The sequence below is a fragment of the Ambystoma mexicanum genome, chromosome 10 (genome assembly GCF_040938575.1).
Source record: "Ambystoma mexicanum isolate Mex_15411 chromosome 10, UKY_AmexF1_1, whole genome shotgun sequence".
NCBI classification, from domain to species: Eukaryota; Metazoa; Chordata; class Amphibia; order Caudata; family Ambystomatidae; genus Ambystoma; species Ambystoma mexicanum.
This window is the reverse complement of record NC_090932.1, coordinates 349,992,834-350,012,724: the sequence shown is the minus strand read 5'-3', so window position 1 is coordinate 350,012,724 and position 19,891 is coordinate 349,992,834.

Genomic DNA, 19,891 nt, shown 5'->3' with positions numbered 1-19,891 from the left:
CCGCAAGTGTTCTTAGAGCGTCTTCAAGACACCCCTTACGAACATTTCAGTACACCGCGAGAGTTCTTAGAACACTTCAGGACAACGCGTGTGTTCTTAGAACACACCCCCATTTTGTTTATGTGCGAACATTTCAGGACACCCGGAGTGCTCTTAGAACACTTTCAACTTGCCATCGAACAATACGGACAGCGTCTTCAGGACACCCCCTACGAACATTTCAGGACAACGCGAGAGTTTTTAGAACACTTTCAATTTGACAATGAACAATACGGACAGCGTCATCAGAACACCCCCATTTTGTTTATTTGCGAACATTTCCGGACACTCCGAGTGTTCTTAGAACACATTCAACTTGCCACAGAACAATACAGACAGCGTCCCCAGAACACCCCCATTTTGTTTATTTGCGAACATTGTAGGACACCGCAAGTGTTCTTAGAGCGTCTTCAGGACACCCCATACGAACATTTCAGGACACCGCGAGAGTTCTTAGAACACTTCAGGACAACGCGTGTGTTCTTAGAACACACCCCCATTTTGTTTATGTGCAAACATTTCAGGACAAGGCGAGAGTGCTTAGAACACTTTCACCTTGACAACGAACAATACGGACAGCATCCTCAAAACACCCTCATTTTGTTTATTTGCAAACATTTCAGGACACCCCGAGTGTTCTTAGCACACTTTCATCTTGCCATCAAACAATATGGACAGCGTCTTTTGGACATCCCCTGCGAACATTTCAGGACACCACGAGAGTTCTTAGAACACTTTCAACTCGACAACAAACAATACGGACAGCGTCCTCAGGACACCCCCTATGAACATTTCAGGACAACGCGTGTGTTCTTAGAACACACCCCCATTTTGTTTATTTGCAAACATTTCAGGACACCCCGAGTGTTCTTAGCACACTTTCAACTTGCCATCGAACAATACGGACAGCGTCTTCAGGACACCCCCTGCAAACATTTCAGGACACCACGAGAGTTCTTAGAACACTTTCAACTCAACAATGAACAATACGGACAGCGTCCTCAGGACACCCCCTCCGAACATTTCACGACAACGCGTGTGTTCTTAGAACACATCCCCATTTTGTTTATTTATGAACATTTCAGGACACCGAGACAGTTCTTAGAACACTTTCAACTTGCCATGGAACAATACGGACAGCGTCTTCAGAACATGCTCTATGAACATTTCAGGATACCCCGAGAGTTCTTAGAACACTTTCAACTTGACAACGAACAATATGCACAGCGTCCTCAGAACACCCCTATTTTGTTTATTTTTCGAACATTTCAGGACACCCCGAGTGTTCTTAGAACACTTTCAACTTGCCATCAAACAATACGGACAGCGTCTTCAGGACACCCCCTGCGAACATTTCAGGACACCGAGACAGTTCTTAGAACACTTTCAACTTGCCATCGAACAATACAGACAGCGTCTTCAGGACACCCCCTACGAACATTACAGGACAACGCGAGAGTTTTTAGAACACTTTCAACTTGACAACGAACAATACGGACAGCGTCATGAGAACACCCCCATTTTGTTTATTTGCAAACATTTCAGGACACCCTGAGTGTTCTTAGAACACATTCAACTTGCCACAGAACAATTCGGACAGCGTCCCCAGAACACCCCCATTTTATTTATTTGCGAACATTTCAGGACACCGCGAGTGTTCTTAGAGCGTCTTCAGGACAACCCCTACGAACATTTCAGGACACCGCGAGAGTTCTTAGAACACTTCAGGACAACACGTGTGTTCTTAGAACACACCCCCATTTTGTTTATGTGCGAACATTTCAGGACAAGGCGGGAGTTCTTAGAACACTTTCACCTTGACAACGAACAATACGGACAGCGTCCCCAGAAAACCCCCATTTATTTTATTTTCAAACATTTCAGGAGACCCCGAGTGTTCTCAGAACACTTTGATCTTGCCATCGAACAATATGGACAGCGTCTTCAGGACACCCCCTGCGAACATTTCAGGACACCACGAGAGTTCTTAGACCACTTTCAACTCGACAACAAACAATACGGACAGCGTCCTCAGGACACCCCCTATGAACATTTCAGGACAACGCGTGTGTTCTTAGAACACACCCCCATTTTGTTTATTTGCGAACATTTCAGGACACCTCGAGTGCTCTTAGAACACTTTCAACTTGCCATCGAACAATACGGACAGTGTCTTCAGGACACCCCCTGCGAACATTTCAGGACACCACGAGAGTTCTTAGAACACTTTCAACTCAACAACGAACAATACGGACAGCGTCCCCAGGACACCCCCTCCGAACATTTCAGGACAACGCGTGTGTTCTTAGAACACATCCCTATTTTGTTTATTTACGAACATTTCAGGACACCGAGACAGTTCTTAGAACACTTTCAACTTGCCATCGAACAATACGGACAGCGTCTTCAGAACATGCTCTATGAACATTTCAGGACACCCCGAGAGTTCTTAGAATACTTCAGGACAACGCATGTGTTCTTAGAACACACACCCATTTTGTTTATGTTTCGAACATTTCAGGACAAGGCGGGAGTTCTTAGAACACTTTCACCTTGACAATGAACAATACGGACAGCGTCCTCAGAACACCCCCATTTTGTTTATTTGCAAACATTTCAGGACACCCCGAGTGTTCTTAGAACACTTTGATCTTGCCATCGAACAATATGGACAGCGTCTTCAGGACACCCCCTGCGAACATTTCAGGACACCACGAGAGTTCTGAGACCACTTTCAACTCGACAACAAACAATACGGACAGCGTCCTCAGGACACCCCCTACGAACATTTCAGGACAACACGTGTGTTCTTAGAACACACCCCCATTTTGTTTATTTGCGAACATTTCAGGACACCTCGAGTGCTCTTAGAACACTTTCAACTTGCCATCGAACAATACGGACAGTGTCTTCAGGACACCCCCTGTGAACATTTCAGGACACCACGAGAGTTCTTCGAACACTTTCAACTCAACAACGAACAATACGGACAGCGTCCTCAGGACACCCCCTCCGAATATTTCAGGACAACGCGTGTGTTCTTAGAACACATCCCCATTTTGTTTATTTACGAACATTTCAGGACACCGAGACAGTTCTTAGAACACTTTCAACTTGCCATCGAACAATACGGACTGCGTCTTCAGAACATGCCATATGAACATTTCAGGACACCCCGAGAGTTCTTAGAACACTTCAGGACAACACATGTGTTCTTAGAACACACCCCGATTTTGTTGATGTGCGAACATTTCAGGACAACGCGAGAGTTCTTAGAACACTTTCAACTTGACAACGAACAATATGGACTGCGTCCTCAGAAAACCCCCATTTTGTTTATTTGCGAACATTTCAGGACACTCCGAGTGTTCTTAGAACACTTTCAACTTGCCATCGAACAATACGGACAGTGTCTTCAGGACACCCCCTGCGAACATTTCAGGACACCGAGACAGTTCTTAGAACACTTTCAACTTGCCATCGAACAATACGGACAGCGTCTTCAGGACACCCCCTTCGAACATTTCAGGACAACGCGAGAGTTTTTAGAACACTTTCAACTTGACAACGAACAATACGGACAGCGTCATCAGAACACCCCCATTTTGTTTATTTGCGAACATTTCAGGACACCCCGAGTGTTCTTAGAACACATTCAACTTGCCACAGAACAATACGGACAGCGTCCCCAGAATACCCCCATTTTGTTTATTTGCGAACATTTCAGGACACCGCGAGTGTTCTTAGAGCATCTTCAGGACACCCCCTACGTACATTTCAGGACATTGTGAGAGTTCTTAGAACACTTCAGGACAACGCGTGTGTTCTTAGAACACACCCCCATTTTGGTAATGTGTGAACATTTCAGGACAAGGCGGGAGTTCTTAGAACACTTTCACCTTGACAACGAACAATACGGACAGCGTCCTCAGAACACCCCTATTTTGTTTATTTGCAAACATTTCAGGACACCCCGAGTGTTCTTAGAACACTTTGATCTTGCCATCGAACAATATGGACAGCGTCTTCAGGACACCCCCTGCGAACATTTCAGGACACCACGAGAGTTCTTAGAACACTTTCAACTTGCCATTGAACAATACGGACAGCGTCTTCAGGACACCCCCTACGAACATTTCAGTACAACGCGAGAGTTTTTAGAGCACTTTCAACTTGACATTGAACAATACGGACAGCGTCATCAGAACACCCCCATTTTGTTTATTTGCGAACATTTCAGGACACCGCGAGTGTTCTTAGAGCGTCTTCAGGACACCCCCTACGTACATTTCAGGACACCGCGAGAGTTCTTAGAACACTTCAGGACAACGCGTGTGTTCTTAGAACACACCCCCATTTTGTTTATGTGCAAACATTTCAGGACAAGGCGAGAATTCTTAGAACACTTTCACCTTGACAACGAACAATACGGACAGCATCCTCAGAACACCCCCATTTTGTTTATTTGCAAACATTTCAGGACACCCCGAGTGTTCTTAGCACACTTTCAACTTGCCATCGAACAATACGGACAGCGTCTTCAGGACACCCCCTGCGAACATTTCAGGACACCACGAGAGTTCTTAGAACACTTTCAACTCAACAATGAACAATACAGACAGCGTCCTAAGGACACCCCCTCCAAACATTTCAGGACAACGCGTGTGTTCTTAGAACACATCCCCATTTTGTTTATTTATGAACATTTCAGGACACCGAGAAAGTTCTTAGAACACTTTCAACTTGCCATCGAGCAATACGGACAGCGTCTTCAGGACGACCCCCTACGAACATTTCAGGACACTATGAGAGTTTTTAGAACACTTCAAGACAACACGTGTGTTCTAAGAACACACCCCCATTTTGTTTATGTGCGAACATTTCAGGACAACGCGAGAGTTCTTAAAACACTTTCAACTTGACAACGAACAATACGGACAGCGTCCTCAGAACACCCCCATTTTGTTTATTTGCGAACATTTCAGGACACCCCGAGTGTTCTTAGAACACATTCAACTTGCCACAGAACAATACGGACAGCGTCCCCAGAATACCCCCATTTTGTTTATTTGCGAACATTTCAGGACACCGCGAGTGTTCTTAAAGCGTCTTCAAGACACCCCCTACGTACATTTCAGGACATTGTGAGAGTTCTTAGAACACTTCAGGACAACGCGTGTGTTCTTAGAACACACCCCCATTTTGTTTATGTGTGAACATTTCAGGACAAGGCGGGAGTTCTTAGAACACTTTCACCTTGACAACGAACAATACGGACAGCGTCCTCAGAACACCCCTATTTTGTTTATTTGCAAACATTTCAGGACACCCCGAGTGTTCTTAGAACACTTTGATCTTGCCATCGAACAATATGGACAGCGTCTTCAGGACACCCCCTGCGAACATTTCAGGACACCACGAGAGTTCTTAGAACACTTTCAACTTGCCATTGAACAATACGGACAGCGTCTTCAGGACACCCCCTACGAACATTTCAGTACAACGCAAGACTTTTTAGAGCACTTTCAACTTGACATCGAACAATACGGACAGCGTCATCAGAACACCCCCATTTTGTTTATTTGCGAACATTTCAGGACACCGCGAGTGTTCTTAGAGCGTCTTCAGGACACCCCCTACGTACATTTCAGGACACCGCGAGAGTTCTTAGAACACTTCAGGACAACGCGTGTGTTCTTAGAACACACCCCCATTTTGTTTATGTGCAAACATTTCAGGACAAGGCGAGAATTCTTAGAACACTTTAACCTTGACAACGAACAATACGGACAGCATCCTCAGAACACCCCCATTTTGTTTATTTGCAAACATTTCAGGACACCCCGAGTGTTCTTAGCACACTTTCAACTTGCCATCGAACAATACGGACAGCGTCTTCAGGACACCCCCTGCGAACATTTCAGGACACCACGAGAGTTCTTAGAACACTTTCAACTCAACAATGAACAATACAGACAGCGTCCTCAGGACACCCCCTCCGAACATTTCAGGACAACGCGTGTGTTCTTAGAACACATCCCCATTTTGTTTATTTATGAACATTTCAGGACACAGAGAAAGTTCTTAGAACACTTTCAACTTGCCATCGAGCAATACGGACAGCGTCTTCAGGACGACCCCCTACGAACATTTCAGGACACTATGAGAGTTTTTAGAACACTTCAAGACAACACGTGTGTTCTAAGAACACACCCCCATTTTGTTTATGTGCGAACATTTCAGGACAACGCGAGAGTTCTTAAAACACTTTCAACTTGACAACGAACAATACGGACAGCGTCCTCAGAACACCCCCATTTTGTTTATTTGCGAACATTTCAGGACACCCCGAGTGTTCTTAGAACACTTTCAACTTGCCATCGAACAATACGGACAGTGTCTTCAGGACACCCCCTGCGAATATTTCAGGACACCGAGACAGTTCTTAGAACACTTTCAACTTGCCATCGAACAATACGGACAACGTCTTCAGGAACCCCCTACGAACATTTCAGTACAACGCAAGAGTTTTTAGAACACTTTCAACTTGACAACGAACAATACGGACAGCGTCATCAGAACACCCCCATATTGTTTATTTGCGAACATTTCAGGACACCCCGAGTGTTCTTAGAACACATTCAACTTGCCACAGAACAATCCGGACAGTGTCCCCAGAACACCCCCATTTTATTTATTTGCGAACATTTCAGGACACCGCGAGTTTTCTTAGAGCGTCTTCAGGACACCCCCTACGTACATTTCAGGACACCGCGAGAGTTCTTAGAACACTTCAGGACAACGCGTCTGTTCTTAGAACACACCCCCATTTTGTTTATGTGCAAACATTTCAGGACAAGGCGGGAGTTCTTAGAACACTTTCACCTTGACAATGAACAATACGGACAGTGTCCTCAAAACACCCCTATTTTGTTTATTTGCAAACATTTCAGGACACCCTGAGTGTTCTTAGAACACTTTGATCTTGCCATCGAACAATATGGACAGCGTCTTCAGGACCCGCCCTGCGAAAATTTCAGGACACCACGAGAGTTCTTCGAACACTTTCAACTCAACAACGAACAATACGGACAGCGTCCTCAGGACACGCCCTCCGAATATTTCAGGACAACGCGTGTGTTCTTAGAACACATCCCCATTTTGTTTATTTACGAACATTTCAGGACACTGAGACAGTTCTTAGAACACTTTCAACTTGCCATCGAACAATACGGACTGCGTCTTCAGAACATGCCATATGAACATTTCAGGACATCCCGAGAGCTCTTAGAACACTTCAGGACAACACATGTGTTCTTAGAACACACCCCGATTTTGTTGATGTGCGAACATTTCAGGACAACGCGAGAGTTCTTAGAACACTTTCAACTTGACAACGAACAATATGGACAGCGTCCTCAGAAAACCCCCATTTTGTTTATTTGCGAACATTTCAGGACACTCCGAGTGTTCTTAGAACACTTTCAACTTGCCATCGAACAATACGGACAGTGTCTTCAGGACACCCCCTGCGAACATTTCAGGACACCGAGACAGTTCTTAGAACACTTTCAACTTGCCATCGAACAATACGGACAGCGTCTTCAGGACACCCCCTTCGAACATTTCAGGACAACGCGAGAGTTTTTAGAACACTTTCAACTTGACAACGAACAATACGGACAGCGTCATCAGAACACCCCCATTTTGTTTATTTGCGAACATTTCAGGACACCCCGAGTGTTCTTAGAACACATTCAACTTGCCACAGAACAATATGGACAGCGTCCCCAGAACACCCACATTTTGTTTATTTGAGAACATTTCAGGACACCGCAAGTGTTCTTAGAGCGTCTTCAGGACACCCCCTACGTACATTTCAGGACATTGTGAGAGTTCTTACAACACTTCAGGACAACGCGTGTGTTCTTAGAACACACCCCCATTTTGTTTATGTGTGAACATTTCAGGACAAGGCGGGAGTTCTTAGAACACTTTCACCTTGACAACGAACAATACGGACAGCGTCCTCAGAACACCCCTATTTTGTTTATTTGCAAACATTTCACGACACCCCGAGTGTTCTTAGAACACTTTGATCTTGCCATCGAACAATATGGACAGCGTCTTCAGGACACCCCCTGCGAACATTTCAGGACACCACGAGAGTTCTTAGAACACACCCCCAATTTGTTTATTTGCGAACATTTCAGGACACCGAGACAGTTCTTAGAACACTTTCAACTTGCCATCGAACAATACGGACAGCGTCTTCAGGACACCCCCTACGAACATTTCAGTACAACGCGAGAGTTTTTAGAACACTTTCAACTTGACAACGAACAATACGGACAGCGTCATCAGAACACCCCCATTTTGTTTATTTGCGAACATTTCAGGACACCCCGAGTGTTCTTAGAACACATTCAACTTGCCACAGAACAATACGGACAGTGTCCCCAGGACACCCCCATTTTGTTTATTTGCGAACATTTCAGGACACCGCGAGTGTTCTTAGACCGTCTTCAGGACACCCCCTACGTACATTTCAGGACACCGCGAGAGTTCTTAGAACACTTCAGGACAACGCGTCTGTTCTTAGAACACACCCCCATTCTGTTTATGTGCAAACATTTCAGGACAAAGCGGGAGTTCTTAGAACACTTTCACCTTGACAACGAACAATACGGACAGTGTCCTCAGAACACCCCTATTTTGTTTATTTGCAAACATTTCAGGACACCCTGAGTGTTCTCAGAACACTTTGATCTTGCCATCGAACAATATGGACAGCGTCTTCAGGACACGCCCTGCGAAAATTTCAGGACACCACGAGAGTTCTTAGAACACTTTAAACTCGAGAACAAACAATACGGACAGCGTCCTCAGGACACCCCCTACGAACATTTCAGGACAACGTGTGTGTTCTTAGAACACACCCCCAATTTGTTTATTTGCGAACATTTCAGGACACCCCGAGTGCTCTTAGAACACTTTCAACTTGCCATCGAACAATACGGACAGCGACTTCAGGACACCCCCACCGAACAATGCAGGACAACGCATGTGTTCTTAGAACACATCCCCATTTTGTTTATTTACAAACATTTCAGGACACCGAGACAGTTCTTAGAACACTTTCAACTTGCCATCGAACAATACGGACAGCTTCTTCAGCACATGCTTTATGAGCATTTCAGGACACCCGAGAGTTCTTAGAACACTTCAGGACAATGCAAGAGTTCTTAGAACACTTTCAACTTGACAACGAACAATACGGACAGCGTCCTCAGAACACCCCCATTTTGTTAATTTGCGATCATTTCTGGAAACTCCGAGTGTTCTTAGAACACTTTCAACTTGCCATCGAACAATACGGACAGCGTCTTCAGGACACCCCCTGCGAACATTTCAGGACACCGAAACAGTTCTTAGAACACTTTCAACTTGCCATCGAACAATACGGACAGCGTCTTCAGGACACTCCCTACGAATATTTCAGGACAACGCAAGAGTTCTTAGAACACTTTCAACTTGACAACGAACAATACGGACAGCATCATCAGAACACCCCCATTTTGTTTATTTGCGAACATTTCAAGACACCCCGAGTGTTCTTAGAACACATTCAACTTGCCACAGAACAATACGGACAGCGTCCCTTGAACACCCCCATTTTGTTTATTTGCGAACATTTCAGGACACCCTGAGTGTTCTTAGAACACATTCAACTTGCCACAGAACAATACGGACAGTGTCCCCAGAACACCCCCATTTTGTTTATTTGCGAACATTTCAGGACACCCAGAGTGTTCTTAGAACACATTCAACTTGCCACAGAACAATACGGACAGTGTCCCCAGAACACCCCCATTTTGGTTATTTGCAAACATTTCAGGACACCGCAAGTGTATTCAAGACACCCTCTACGAACATTTCAGGACACTGCGAGAGATCTTAGAACACTTCAGGACAACGCGTGTGTTCTTAGAACACAACCCCATTTTGTTTATGTGTGAACATTTCAGGACAACGCAAGAGTTCTTAGAACACTTTCAACTTGACAACAAACAATACGGACAGCGTCATCAGAACACCCCCATTTTGTTTATTTGCGAACATTTCAGGACACCCCGAGTGTTCTTAGAACACATTCAACTTTCCACATAACAATACGGACAGGACACCCCCTACGAACATTTCAGGACACCGCGAGAGTATTAGAACACTTCAGGACAACATATGTGTTCTTATAACACACCCCCATTTTGTTTACGTGCGAATATTTCAGGACAACACGAGAGTTCTTAGAACACTTTCAACTTGATGACGAACAATACGGACAGCGTCCTCAGAACACCCCCATTTTGTTTATTTGCGAACATTTCAGGACACCCCGAGTGTTCTTAGAACACTTTCAACTTGCCATCAAACAATATGGACAGCGTCTTCAGGACACCCCCTGCGAATATTTCAGGACACCACGAGAGTTCTTAGAACACTTTCAACTCGACAACGAACAATACGGACAGCGTCCTCAGCACACCCACTACGAACATTTCAGGACAACGCGTGTGTTCTTAGAAAACACCCCCATTTCGTTTATTTACGAACATTTCAGGACACCGAGACAGTTCTTAGAACACTTTCAACTTGCCATCGAACAATACGGACAGCTTCTTCAGCACATGCTCTATGAGCATTTCAGGACACCCGAGAGTTCTTAGAACACTTCAGGACAACGCGAGAGTTCTTAGAACACTTTCAACTTGACAACGAACAATACGGACAGCGTCCTCAGAACACCCCCCTTTTGTTAATTTGCAAACATTTCTGGACACCCCGAGTGTTCTTAGAACACTTTCAACTTGCCATCGAACAATACGGACAGCGTCTTCAGGACACCCACTGCGAACATTTCAGGACACCGAAACAGTTCTTAGAACACTTTCAACTTGCCATCGAACAATACGGACAGCGTCTTCAGGACATCCCCTGCGAATATTTCAGGGCACCACGAGAGTTCTTAGAACTCTTTCAACTCGACAACGAACAATACGGACAGCGTCCTCAGCACACCCCCGCCGAAGAATGCAGGACAACGCATGTGTTCTTAGAACACATCCCCATTTTGTTTATTTACGAACATTTCAGGACACCGAGACAGTTCTTAGAACACTTTCAACTTGCCATCGAACAATACGGACAGCTTCTTCAGCACATGCTCTATGAGCATTTCAGGACACCCGAGAGTTCTTAGAACACTTCAGGACAATGCAAGAGTTCTTAGAACACTTTCAACTTGACAACGAACAATACGGACAGCGTCCTCAGAACACCCCCATTTTGTTAATTTGCGAACATTTCTGGAAACTCCGAGTGTTCTTAGAACACTTTCAACTTGCCATCGAACAATACGGACAGCGTCTTCAGGACAGCCCCTGCAAACATTTCAGGACACCGAAACAGTTCTTAGAACACTTTCAACTTGCCATCGAACAATACGGACAGCGTCTTCAGGACACTCCCTACGAATATTTCAGGACAACGCGAGTGTTCTTAGAACACTTTCAACTTGACAACGAACAATACGGACAGCATCATCAGAACACCCCCATTTTGTTAATTTGCAAACATTTCTGGACACCCCGAGTGTTCTTAGAACACATTCAACTTGCCACAGAACAATATGGACAGCGTCCCTTGAACACCCACATTTTGTTTATTTGCGAACATTTCAGGACACCCTGAGTGTTCTTAGAACACATTCAACTTGCCACAGAACAATACGGACAGTGTCCCCAGAACACCCCCATTTTGTTTATTTGCGAACATTTCAGGACACCCAGAGTGTTCTTAGAAAACATTCAACTTGCCACAGAACAATACGGACAGTGTCCCCAGAACACCCCCATTTTGTTTATTTGCGAACATTTCAGGACACCGGAAGTGTATTCACGTCACCCCCTACGAACATTTCAGGACACTGCAAGAGATCTTAGAACACTTCAGGACAACGCGAGAGTTCTTAGAACACTTTCAACTTGACAACGAACAATACGGACAGCGTCATCAGAACACCCCCATTTTGTTTATTTGCGAACATTTCAGGACACCCCGAGTGTTCTTACAACACATTCAACTTACCACAGAACAATATGGACAGCGTCCCAGAACACCCCCATTTTGTTTATTTGCGAACATTTCAGGACACCCCGAGTGTTCTTAGAACACATTCAACTTGCCACATAACAATACGGACAGGACACCCCCTAGGAACATTTCAGGACACCGCGAGAGTTCTTAGAACACTTCAGGACAACATGTGTGTTCTTATAACACACCCCCATTTTGTTTACTTGCGAACATTTCAGGACAACACGAGAGTTCTTAGAACACTTTCAACTTGATGACGAACAATACGGACAGCGTCCTCAGAACACCCCCATTTTGTTTATTTGCGAACATTTCAGGACACCCCGAGTGTTCTTAGAACACTTTCAACTTGCCATTGAACAATACGGACAGCGTCTTCAGGACACCCCCTGCGAATATTTCAGGACACCACGAGAGTTCTTAGAACACTTTCAACTCGACAACGAACAATACGGACAGCATCCTCAGCACACCCCCTACGAACATTTCAGGACAACGCGTGTGTTCTTAGAAAACACCCCCATTTTGTTCATTTACGAACATTTCAGGACACCGAGACAGTTCTTAGAACACTTTCAACTTGCCATCGAACAATACGGACAGCGTCTTCAGAACACGCTCTACGAACATTTCAGGACACAGCGACAGTTCTTAGAACACTTCAGGACAACGCGTGTGTTCTTAGAACACACCCCCATTTTGTTTATGTGCGAACATTTCAGTACAATGCGAGAGTTCTTAGAACACTTTCAACTTGACAACAAACAATACGGACAGCATCCTCAGAACACCCCCATTTTGTTTATTTGCAAACATTTATGGACACCCCGAGTGTTCTTAGAACACTTTCAACTTGACAACGAACAATACGGACAGTGTCATCAGAACACCCCCATTTCGTTTATTTGCGAACATTTCAGGACACCCCCTGCGAACATTTCAGGACACCGAGACAGTTCTTAGAACACTTTCAACTTGCCATCGAACAATACGGACAGTGTCTTCAGGACACCCCCTACGAACATTTCAGGACAAAGCGAGAGTTCTTAGAACACTTTAAACTTGACAACGAACAATACGGACAGTGTCATCAGAACACCCCCATTTTGTTTATTTGCAAACATTTCAGGACACCCGAGTGTTCTTAGAAAACATTCAACTTGCCACAGAACAATACGGACAGCGTCCCCAGAACACCCCCATTTTGTTTATTTGCAAACATTTCAGGACACCCGAGTGTTCTTAGAAAACATTCATCTTGCCACAGAACAATACGGACAGCCTCCCCAGAACACCCGATTTTGTTAATTTGTGAACATTTCAGGACACGGTAAGTGTTCTTAGAGCGTCTTCAGGACACCCCCTACCAACATTTCAGGACACCGCAGGAGTTCTTAGAACACTTCAGGACAACGCGTGTGTTCTTAGAACACACCCCCATTTTGTTTATGTACGAACATTTCAGGACAACGCGAGAGTTCTTAGAACAATTTCAACTTGACAACGAACAATACGGACAGCGTCCTCAGAACACCCCCATTTTGTTTATTTGCGAACATTTCAGGACACCCCGAGTGTTCTTAGAACACATTCAACTTTCCACAGAACAATACGGACAGTGTCCCCAGAACACCCCCATTTTGTTTATTTGCGAGCATTTCAGGACACATCGAGTGTTCTTAGAACACATTCAACTTGCCACAGAACAATAGAGACAGTGTCCCCAGAACACCCCCATTTTGTTTATTTGTGAACATTTCACGACACCGCGAGTGTTCTTAGAACAGTTTCAGCTTGCTTGCGAACAAAACGGACACATATTGAGTCCTCAGAACACCCCCCATTCAATTTATTTAGAACATTTCAGAACGACTACCACATAAAAAAACACAACATTTAACCTATCCCATACCCTTCCATCCTCCCCAAACACTTCTACACACCAACGCACTCTACTAAATACACATTTTGAACAAACTTTCACTGCGCTGTCCGCGGACGTCCGCGAATCCAAGATGGCGGGCGCTACCAAAAATCTGACGCGGTTCACGCTTAACACCGTCCAATCAGCGAACACGTCGCATGTCCGCGGACATCACGCATGTCGGTTGGCCAATTGGGACACTGTCCGCGGAGCGAACATGGAAGTGTGTCCGTGGATCGAACACAGATATCACTCATTTTTTTTTACCTACTTTTTGGTCATTTTAAAAAAAAACTACTGGACAGATTTTCACCAAATTTGCAAAAGCACTCTTTCGGGACCAAGCCGCTGCTCCTGGTCCAAATTCGGTCAAAATCCGTCCAGCGGTTTGGGCTGTAGGCACAAGCAAAACATTTTTCCCATTCAGTCTATGGGAAAAAATAAATTTTGGGTCCCCCCCCTATAACTTTTCCCCCCCTGGACGATTCCTCACCAAACTTTGCAAAAGTATTCAGAGTGGGCCATATACTTTTTTTTGCAAAGTTTGGTGTGGATTCGTCCAGGGAGAGCGAAGTTATAAGCCACACAAAAAGTGCTCTTCCTATGGAAACACCAACTTAACCATAACTACATGGCCACTACCGCGGTCACACTTCCCTGTTCGCTCCGTGGACAAGATAGCGATTTTTGATGTCATCTTTCATGTCCTGGGTGTTAGTCTTAGCAGTGCACAATGATGGTGCGAGTTATGGTTGCTTACCTTACCATAACTGGTGAATTTCAAGGGTTTTTCGGTTTTACTTGGAACCATAACGTCCCGTTAGCAAAGTTATTTTTTGTGAATTTGCATAGGTTTTTAGTAGCGCAACTTAACCATAATGTCCTTTTAACAAAGTTTTTTTTTACTGAATATATATATATATATATATATATATATATATATATATATATATATATATATATATTCCTCTGTTCAAATTGATAGCAGATTTGCTATCTTTCCTTCTAAAAATATTTTTGTTTACATACTTCTAACAGATTTGATGCATTTTTTCTTTTATTACTTTCTCTAAAAACATTCTGGGTTCCATTAATTTGTTCATTTGGCATGTCCCCTATTTAAAATTGTACATTTTCAAATGTATTATCGATAACAGGTAGTGTTGTCATATCTACAGAATTTGTATGTACAGATTTGAGAACACTACTTTTAAAAATATTACATTTTAAATGTTTACTTCCCTGCAAACGATTCTTCCTTCTGGCATGTTATTGTTGCTTGCTTGATGGCATCTTAGAAAAAAGCTGTAAACAAAAAAGTTGGGGATGGTGCAGGTCAGTGATTGTGTTTTATATTTTCAATAAATAATATAAATAGTTTTTATATAAAATGTATTCAGTATATATAGGTTTCTAATTTAGTACAATTTATAGGTATTACTTGGAAAGAAGGGTTTTGCATATTTTATTTCAGTGTTTTCCGAAGAGTGTTCAAGCAGTTCTACAGGTTATTTTATGGTTATGTGTGAGAAAAATGTGTTTCCCATTTCAAATGTCCTTGCTTCTTTTTCTGTAGGTATGACCTGGCAAATCCCATAGTTGGTGCACATCTCTCACTTCATATGTGCATCTCTTAGCATTAATTCTTATCCTGTTAAACAAATGGTCACTATGATGTATACAATTAGCTAAGGTTAAATTCTGGCTTGGCATCTTGAAAATGTACCAACCAAAAATGCATCACACACTGAGAAACTCAGTTACTATCCATTACAACTCTGCTTTGCTCATCTTAAGTGCAATCGTTCACACACGTTTTACAATCATATAAGGCTAATCAACAAGAGGTATGACAGCCTACTAGGCAAAAGGCATTCCTTCAACAGAAATTTGGAGGAAGGGCACATGGACTTCTCCCCCTACATTCCTTGATCACTATAAACTGAAGGCGCAATGTAGGCATCTTAGTCCTGAGCACAGTAAACATACATTAGAATAACTTGTTAATTCACATACATAAAGGTGTTGCATGATAATCTGTTACACATCTTTTGTTTCATGTACCAACCTACCATTTATGCATCTGTGGTGTGACCTCAATTCATGGGGAAGGTGACGTAGGAGCTCTGCAAGGTAGTGCACTGCCACACAGTTGCTCCACCCAGCTCCTGTTTTCATGATTTACAAGCCTCTAATTAAGAACTGGTGGCCAGCTCCAGGCAGATAGCATTGAGTAGGCTTCTGGTCACTTGACTGGGCCCATCCACTCACTTACTCCTCCCACCACCTATTCAATCTGTCCTCCTTCGGCATCCTCACCAAAGGACATGCAAAGACAAGGATCTCAACTGTTTGTACTTGTTCAGGCCCCATAGGGCCAGTGGCCTGTCCTGCTATCCTGCATTTCAGCTACAAACTAATTGTTACTAATGCTTTTTAACAATAGATATCACCATGTGTGTCCTCACTCCACTGCCATCCCCACTCTTGCAAGTGTTTTAATGGTTAAGTGCCCTGAGCAGACCCAGAAAGCTACCCTAGCAAACCTCATCAGTATTGCCCTTGTCCCCATCCCAGTGAAAACTTCCATAGTAATATCTGGCATACTGTAACAATAACTTCTGTGTACATTCCCAAATCACTTCTAAAGAAAATAAATGTTCACTAGAAACTTACCAGTTGAAATGAACTTTCCATGTAACATGGCAGAATCCATGAATTACCACAAATAATGAAACACACAATTGCTAACATCAAAACCAAGTTAGCATTGCTCAGCTACACTCCATCATAAGACTTGTCATATTTAAGGCCACATTCCAACACTTCTACAAATCTGACACAAAAGCAGTTACTAATATGGGGTTATAGGGAAGTGCTTAATATCCAATTTCGAAGCACAAACTCAGCTGCAATATTGTTTAAGGGTAGAGGTATGCTGCTTGTTTAATGGTATACATTACTATGAAGCCCCATCCATTTTACATCTTCTAATAGCTGTGCATTGTGTAACAACCTATGTGATTACATAGCATGAAACCCAATGAGTTTCCTGTTCTTGCAATGCACAGCATTTTCAAGAAAATTGTGAAACTGCCAGATATGGTTGTTGTTTATTATTTATAAATGATTATCAACATTTTGTTTTGTCAGGCACACAGGTTAGACTGCTGCATGCACTGGTGCTGAACATTATAGTAACAATACTCTTCTACATACAATGCAGTGATTGAATCTACTTTCAAATCTGTGACTGAAATGTTCAACTCAATTTCACACATATTGTTTGTGAGGAAACTGTACATAGCAGAGCTGCATAATGCAACAATTATATGAGAGTGGAAATACTGCAGTATACAAAAATGTCCCATGTAGAGCTCTGCTCTTAGTGCTTGGGTAATGTGGAATGGTATTGAGCAGCTCATATAGCGTAAATAAGATGAGCAAAGTCGAATTTCACTAGGTGGGCACTGAGTTTGTCGGGCTGTAATATATCTGTGGTTGCCACAGTACATTTTTGGCATGATAAGCCTAAATGATAAGTGAGCTAATTGTTTACGCACAATAACCATTTCTTTCACAGCCTAACAATTCAAGATAAAGCATGCACATATGAAGAGAAAGATATGCATAAACCATGTCATTTGCAAGGTCATGCCTACATAAAAATAGGCAAGCACATTTCATGGATTACTGCAGTAAAGCTGAAATCCAAACTATGAGGCCTTAGCTACTATGAATTCACCTTCTTCATTTTGCTTCTTAATTTCACAGAAACCATTTACCTGGTATATTTTCCCTGAAACACCCAAATACTTTAATAATAACTAGCATACTGTAGCCATAATCTCAGAGTACAATTACCAAACTACTTCTCAAGAGAAGAAATGATCACTGCAAATTTACAAGTTGAAATTAACTCTCCCAATACGCTGGAAGAATACAGAAATCGCCACAATTCAGCAAACGAACAATGAGGAATATCAAAACCAAGTTAGCATTCATCAGGTGCACTGCCTCACAACACGTCTCAAATTTAAATTCACATTCAAACACTTCCACAACTCTAACACAGTAGAAAGTCACTAATATAGGGTAATAGGAAACAGCTAGATATACAACTGCAAGGCACAGACACAGCTGCAATATTTGTCAAGGCTAGAGTTATGCTGCTTGGTTGATGCTGATGCTAGGGTTTCTTATGCACCATTTGTTTCTCATCTTCCAATGTCTGTTTATTATGTAACAGTATATGTCATCACATAGTATAGTATCCAAGTGGGTCCCTGCCTTCCCAAAGTATGCCATTTAAGAAAAGATTGTGAAAATACCAAATATGGTTGCTGTTTATTGTTTATGAAGTACTAATAACATTTTATTCTGACTAGTACACACATTGAACACATCTGCATACAATGGTGCTGTAAATTATGGTACAAAGGTTATTATGGATGCAATGCCGTCATACGATGTACTTTCAAATCTGTGACAGAAAATGCCACACACAATTTCACATATATTCTTCCTGAGGAAACTAAGGTGTATAATGCAACAAAACTCAGAAAAAAACACCCTATTTCTTCAAAGTAAAATCTGTGTTCTTACCTAACAAATAACTCATAAGAATTGTAACCATATCCTTCTTAGATGCAGAGCAGCAGCACATTATTTTTACCAAATAATGAAAGATTAAAAAAGAATAATCCCAAAGCTACACTATTAGTAAATTATCAAATACATACTTCAACAAAACAGTGAGAAGCAACCTTCCATTGGAAATATATTTTTCTCACACATAACCACCATAGCATAACGTGCTACTGCTTGATCAGACTCCTGAAAACACTGAAGTAAAATATGGAAATACCTACTTTCCAAATAATACTTACAAACTTTACTAAATCAGAAACCTAAACATAAATAAATCATCTAATATAAAGAACAATTAATATCATACATGAAACATAAGGAAAAACAGAATCACTGACCTCCAGCTGATTGAATAGATCTGCACAATAGCCAAACACAGCACATCTGCCCACTCTGAGTTCTGGAATCAGAATGTCAAATGTTCACAATGAATACCTTGCAGTACACGTAGAAACAGCATTAAAGAAAATCATTTTTTTTTAATTTGACAAATTACATAACCGCAGCTATAGCCCCGGTTGCACTGAGAGGAACCTCCCATAGTCACGAGTACATATCAATTTTTTCCAACCTCCCATAGTCACGAGTACACATACATTTTTTCCAACCTCCCATCGTCACGAGTCCATGTACATTTTTTCCAATGCACTCAAGAACACATATTGCAAAGGTTTCAAATTTAAATCCCACATACCTTGAGATAAGAACATCAAAACAGAAAAACATGTAAAAATCTGTGCTAAAACATCCATAAAATAATCTGATCACTGTACCAAAATACAAACAGCTATAACTGCAGGTACGATGAGTGGATTTATAACCCGCGGTTACCAAAGCCCACCACAAAGTACGACATCCAATTGGAGAATAGATAGCTGTGGATCTGGTCAACCACCAGTAGCCACAGCCACCTGTAACATTTTTCAAGATTCAAAAAGACATATTAACAAGGTGTAAAAATTCAAACAGCACAAAGGTAAACATGAGGGCATAGGATCAAAAACACAGGTCAAATTGTGTACTGTTAAATCCATGAAATACCATGATCAATGCACAAGAATTGGTATCGACATACCCGCAGCTAAGGTGATAGTTATTGCAGCAGCTGCATCCGCCAAAAAA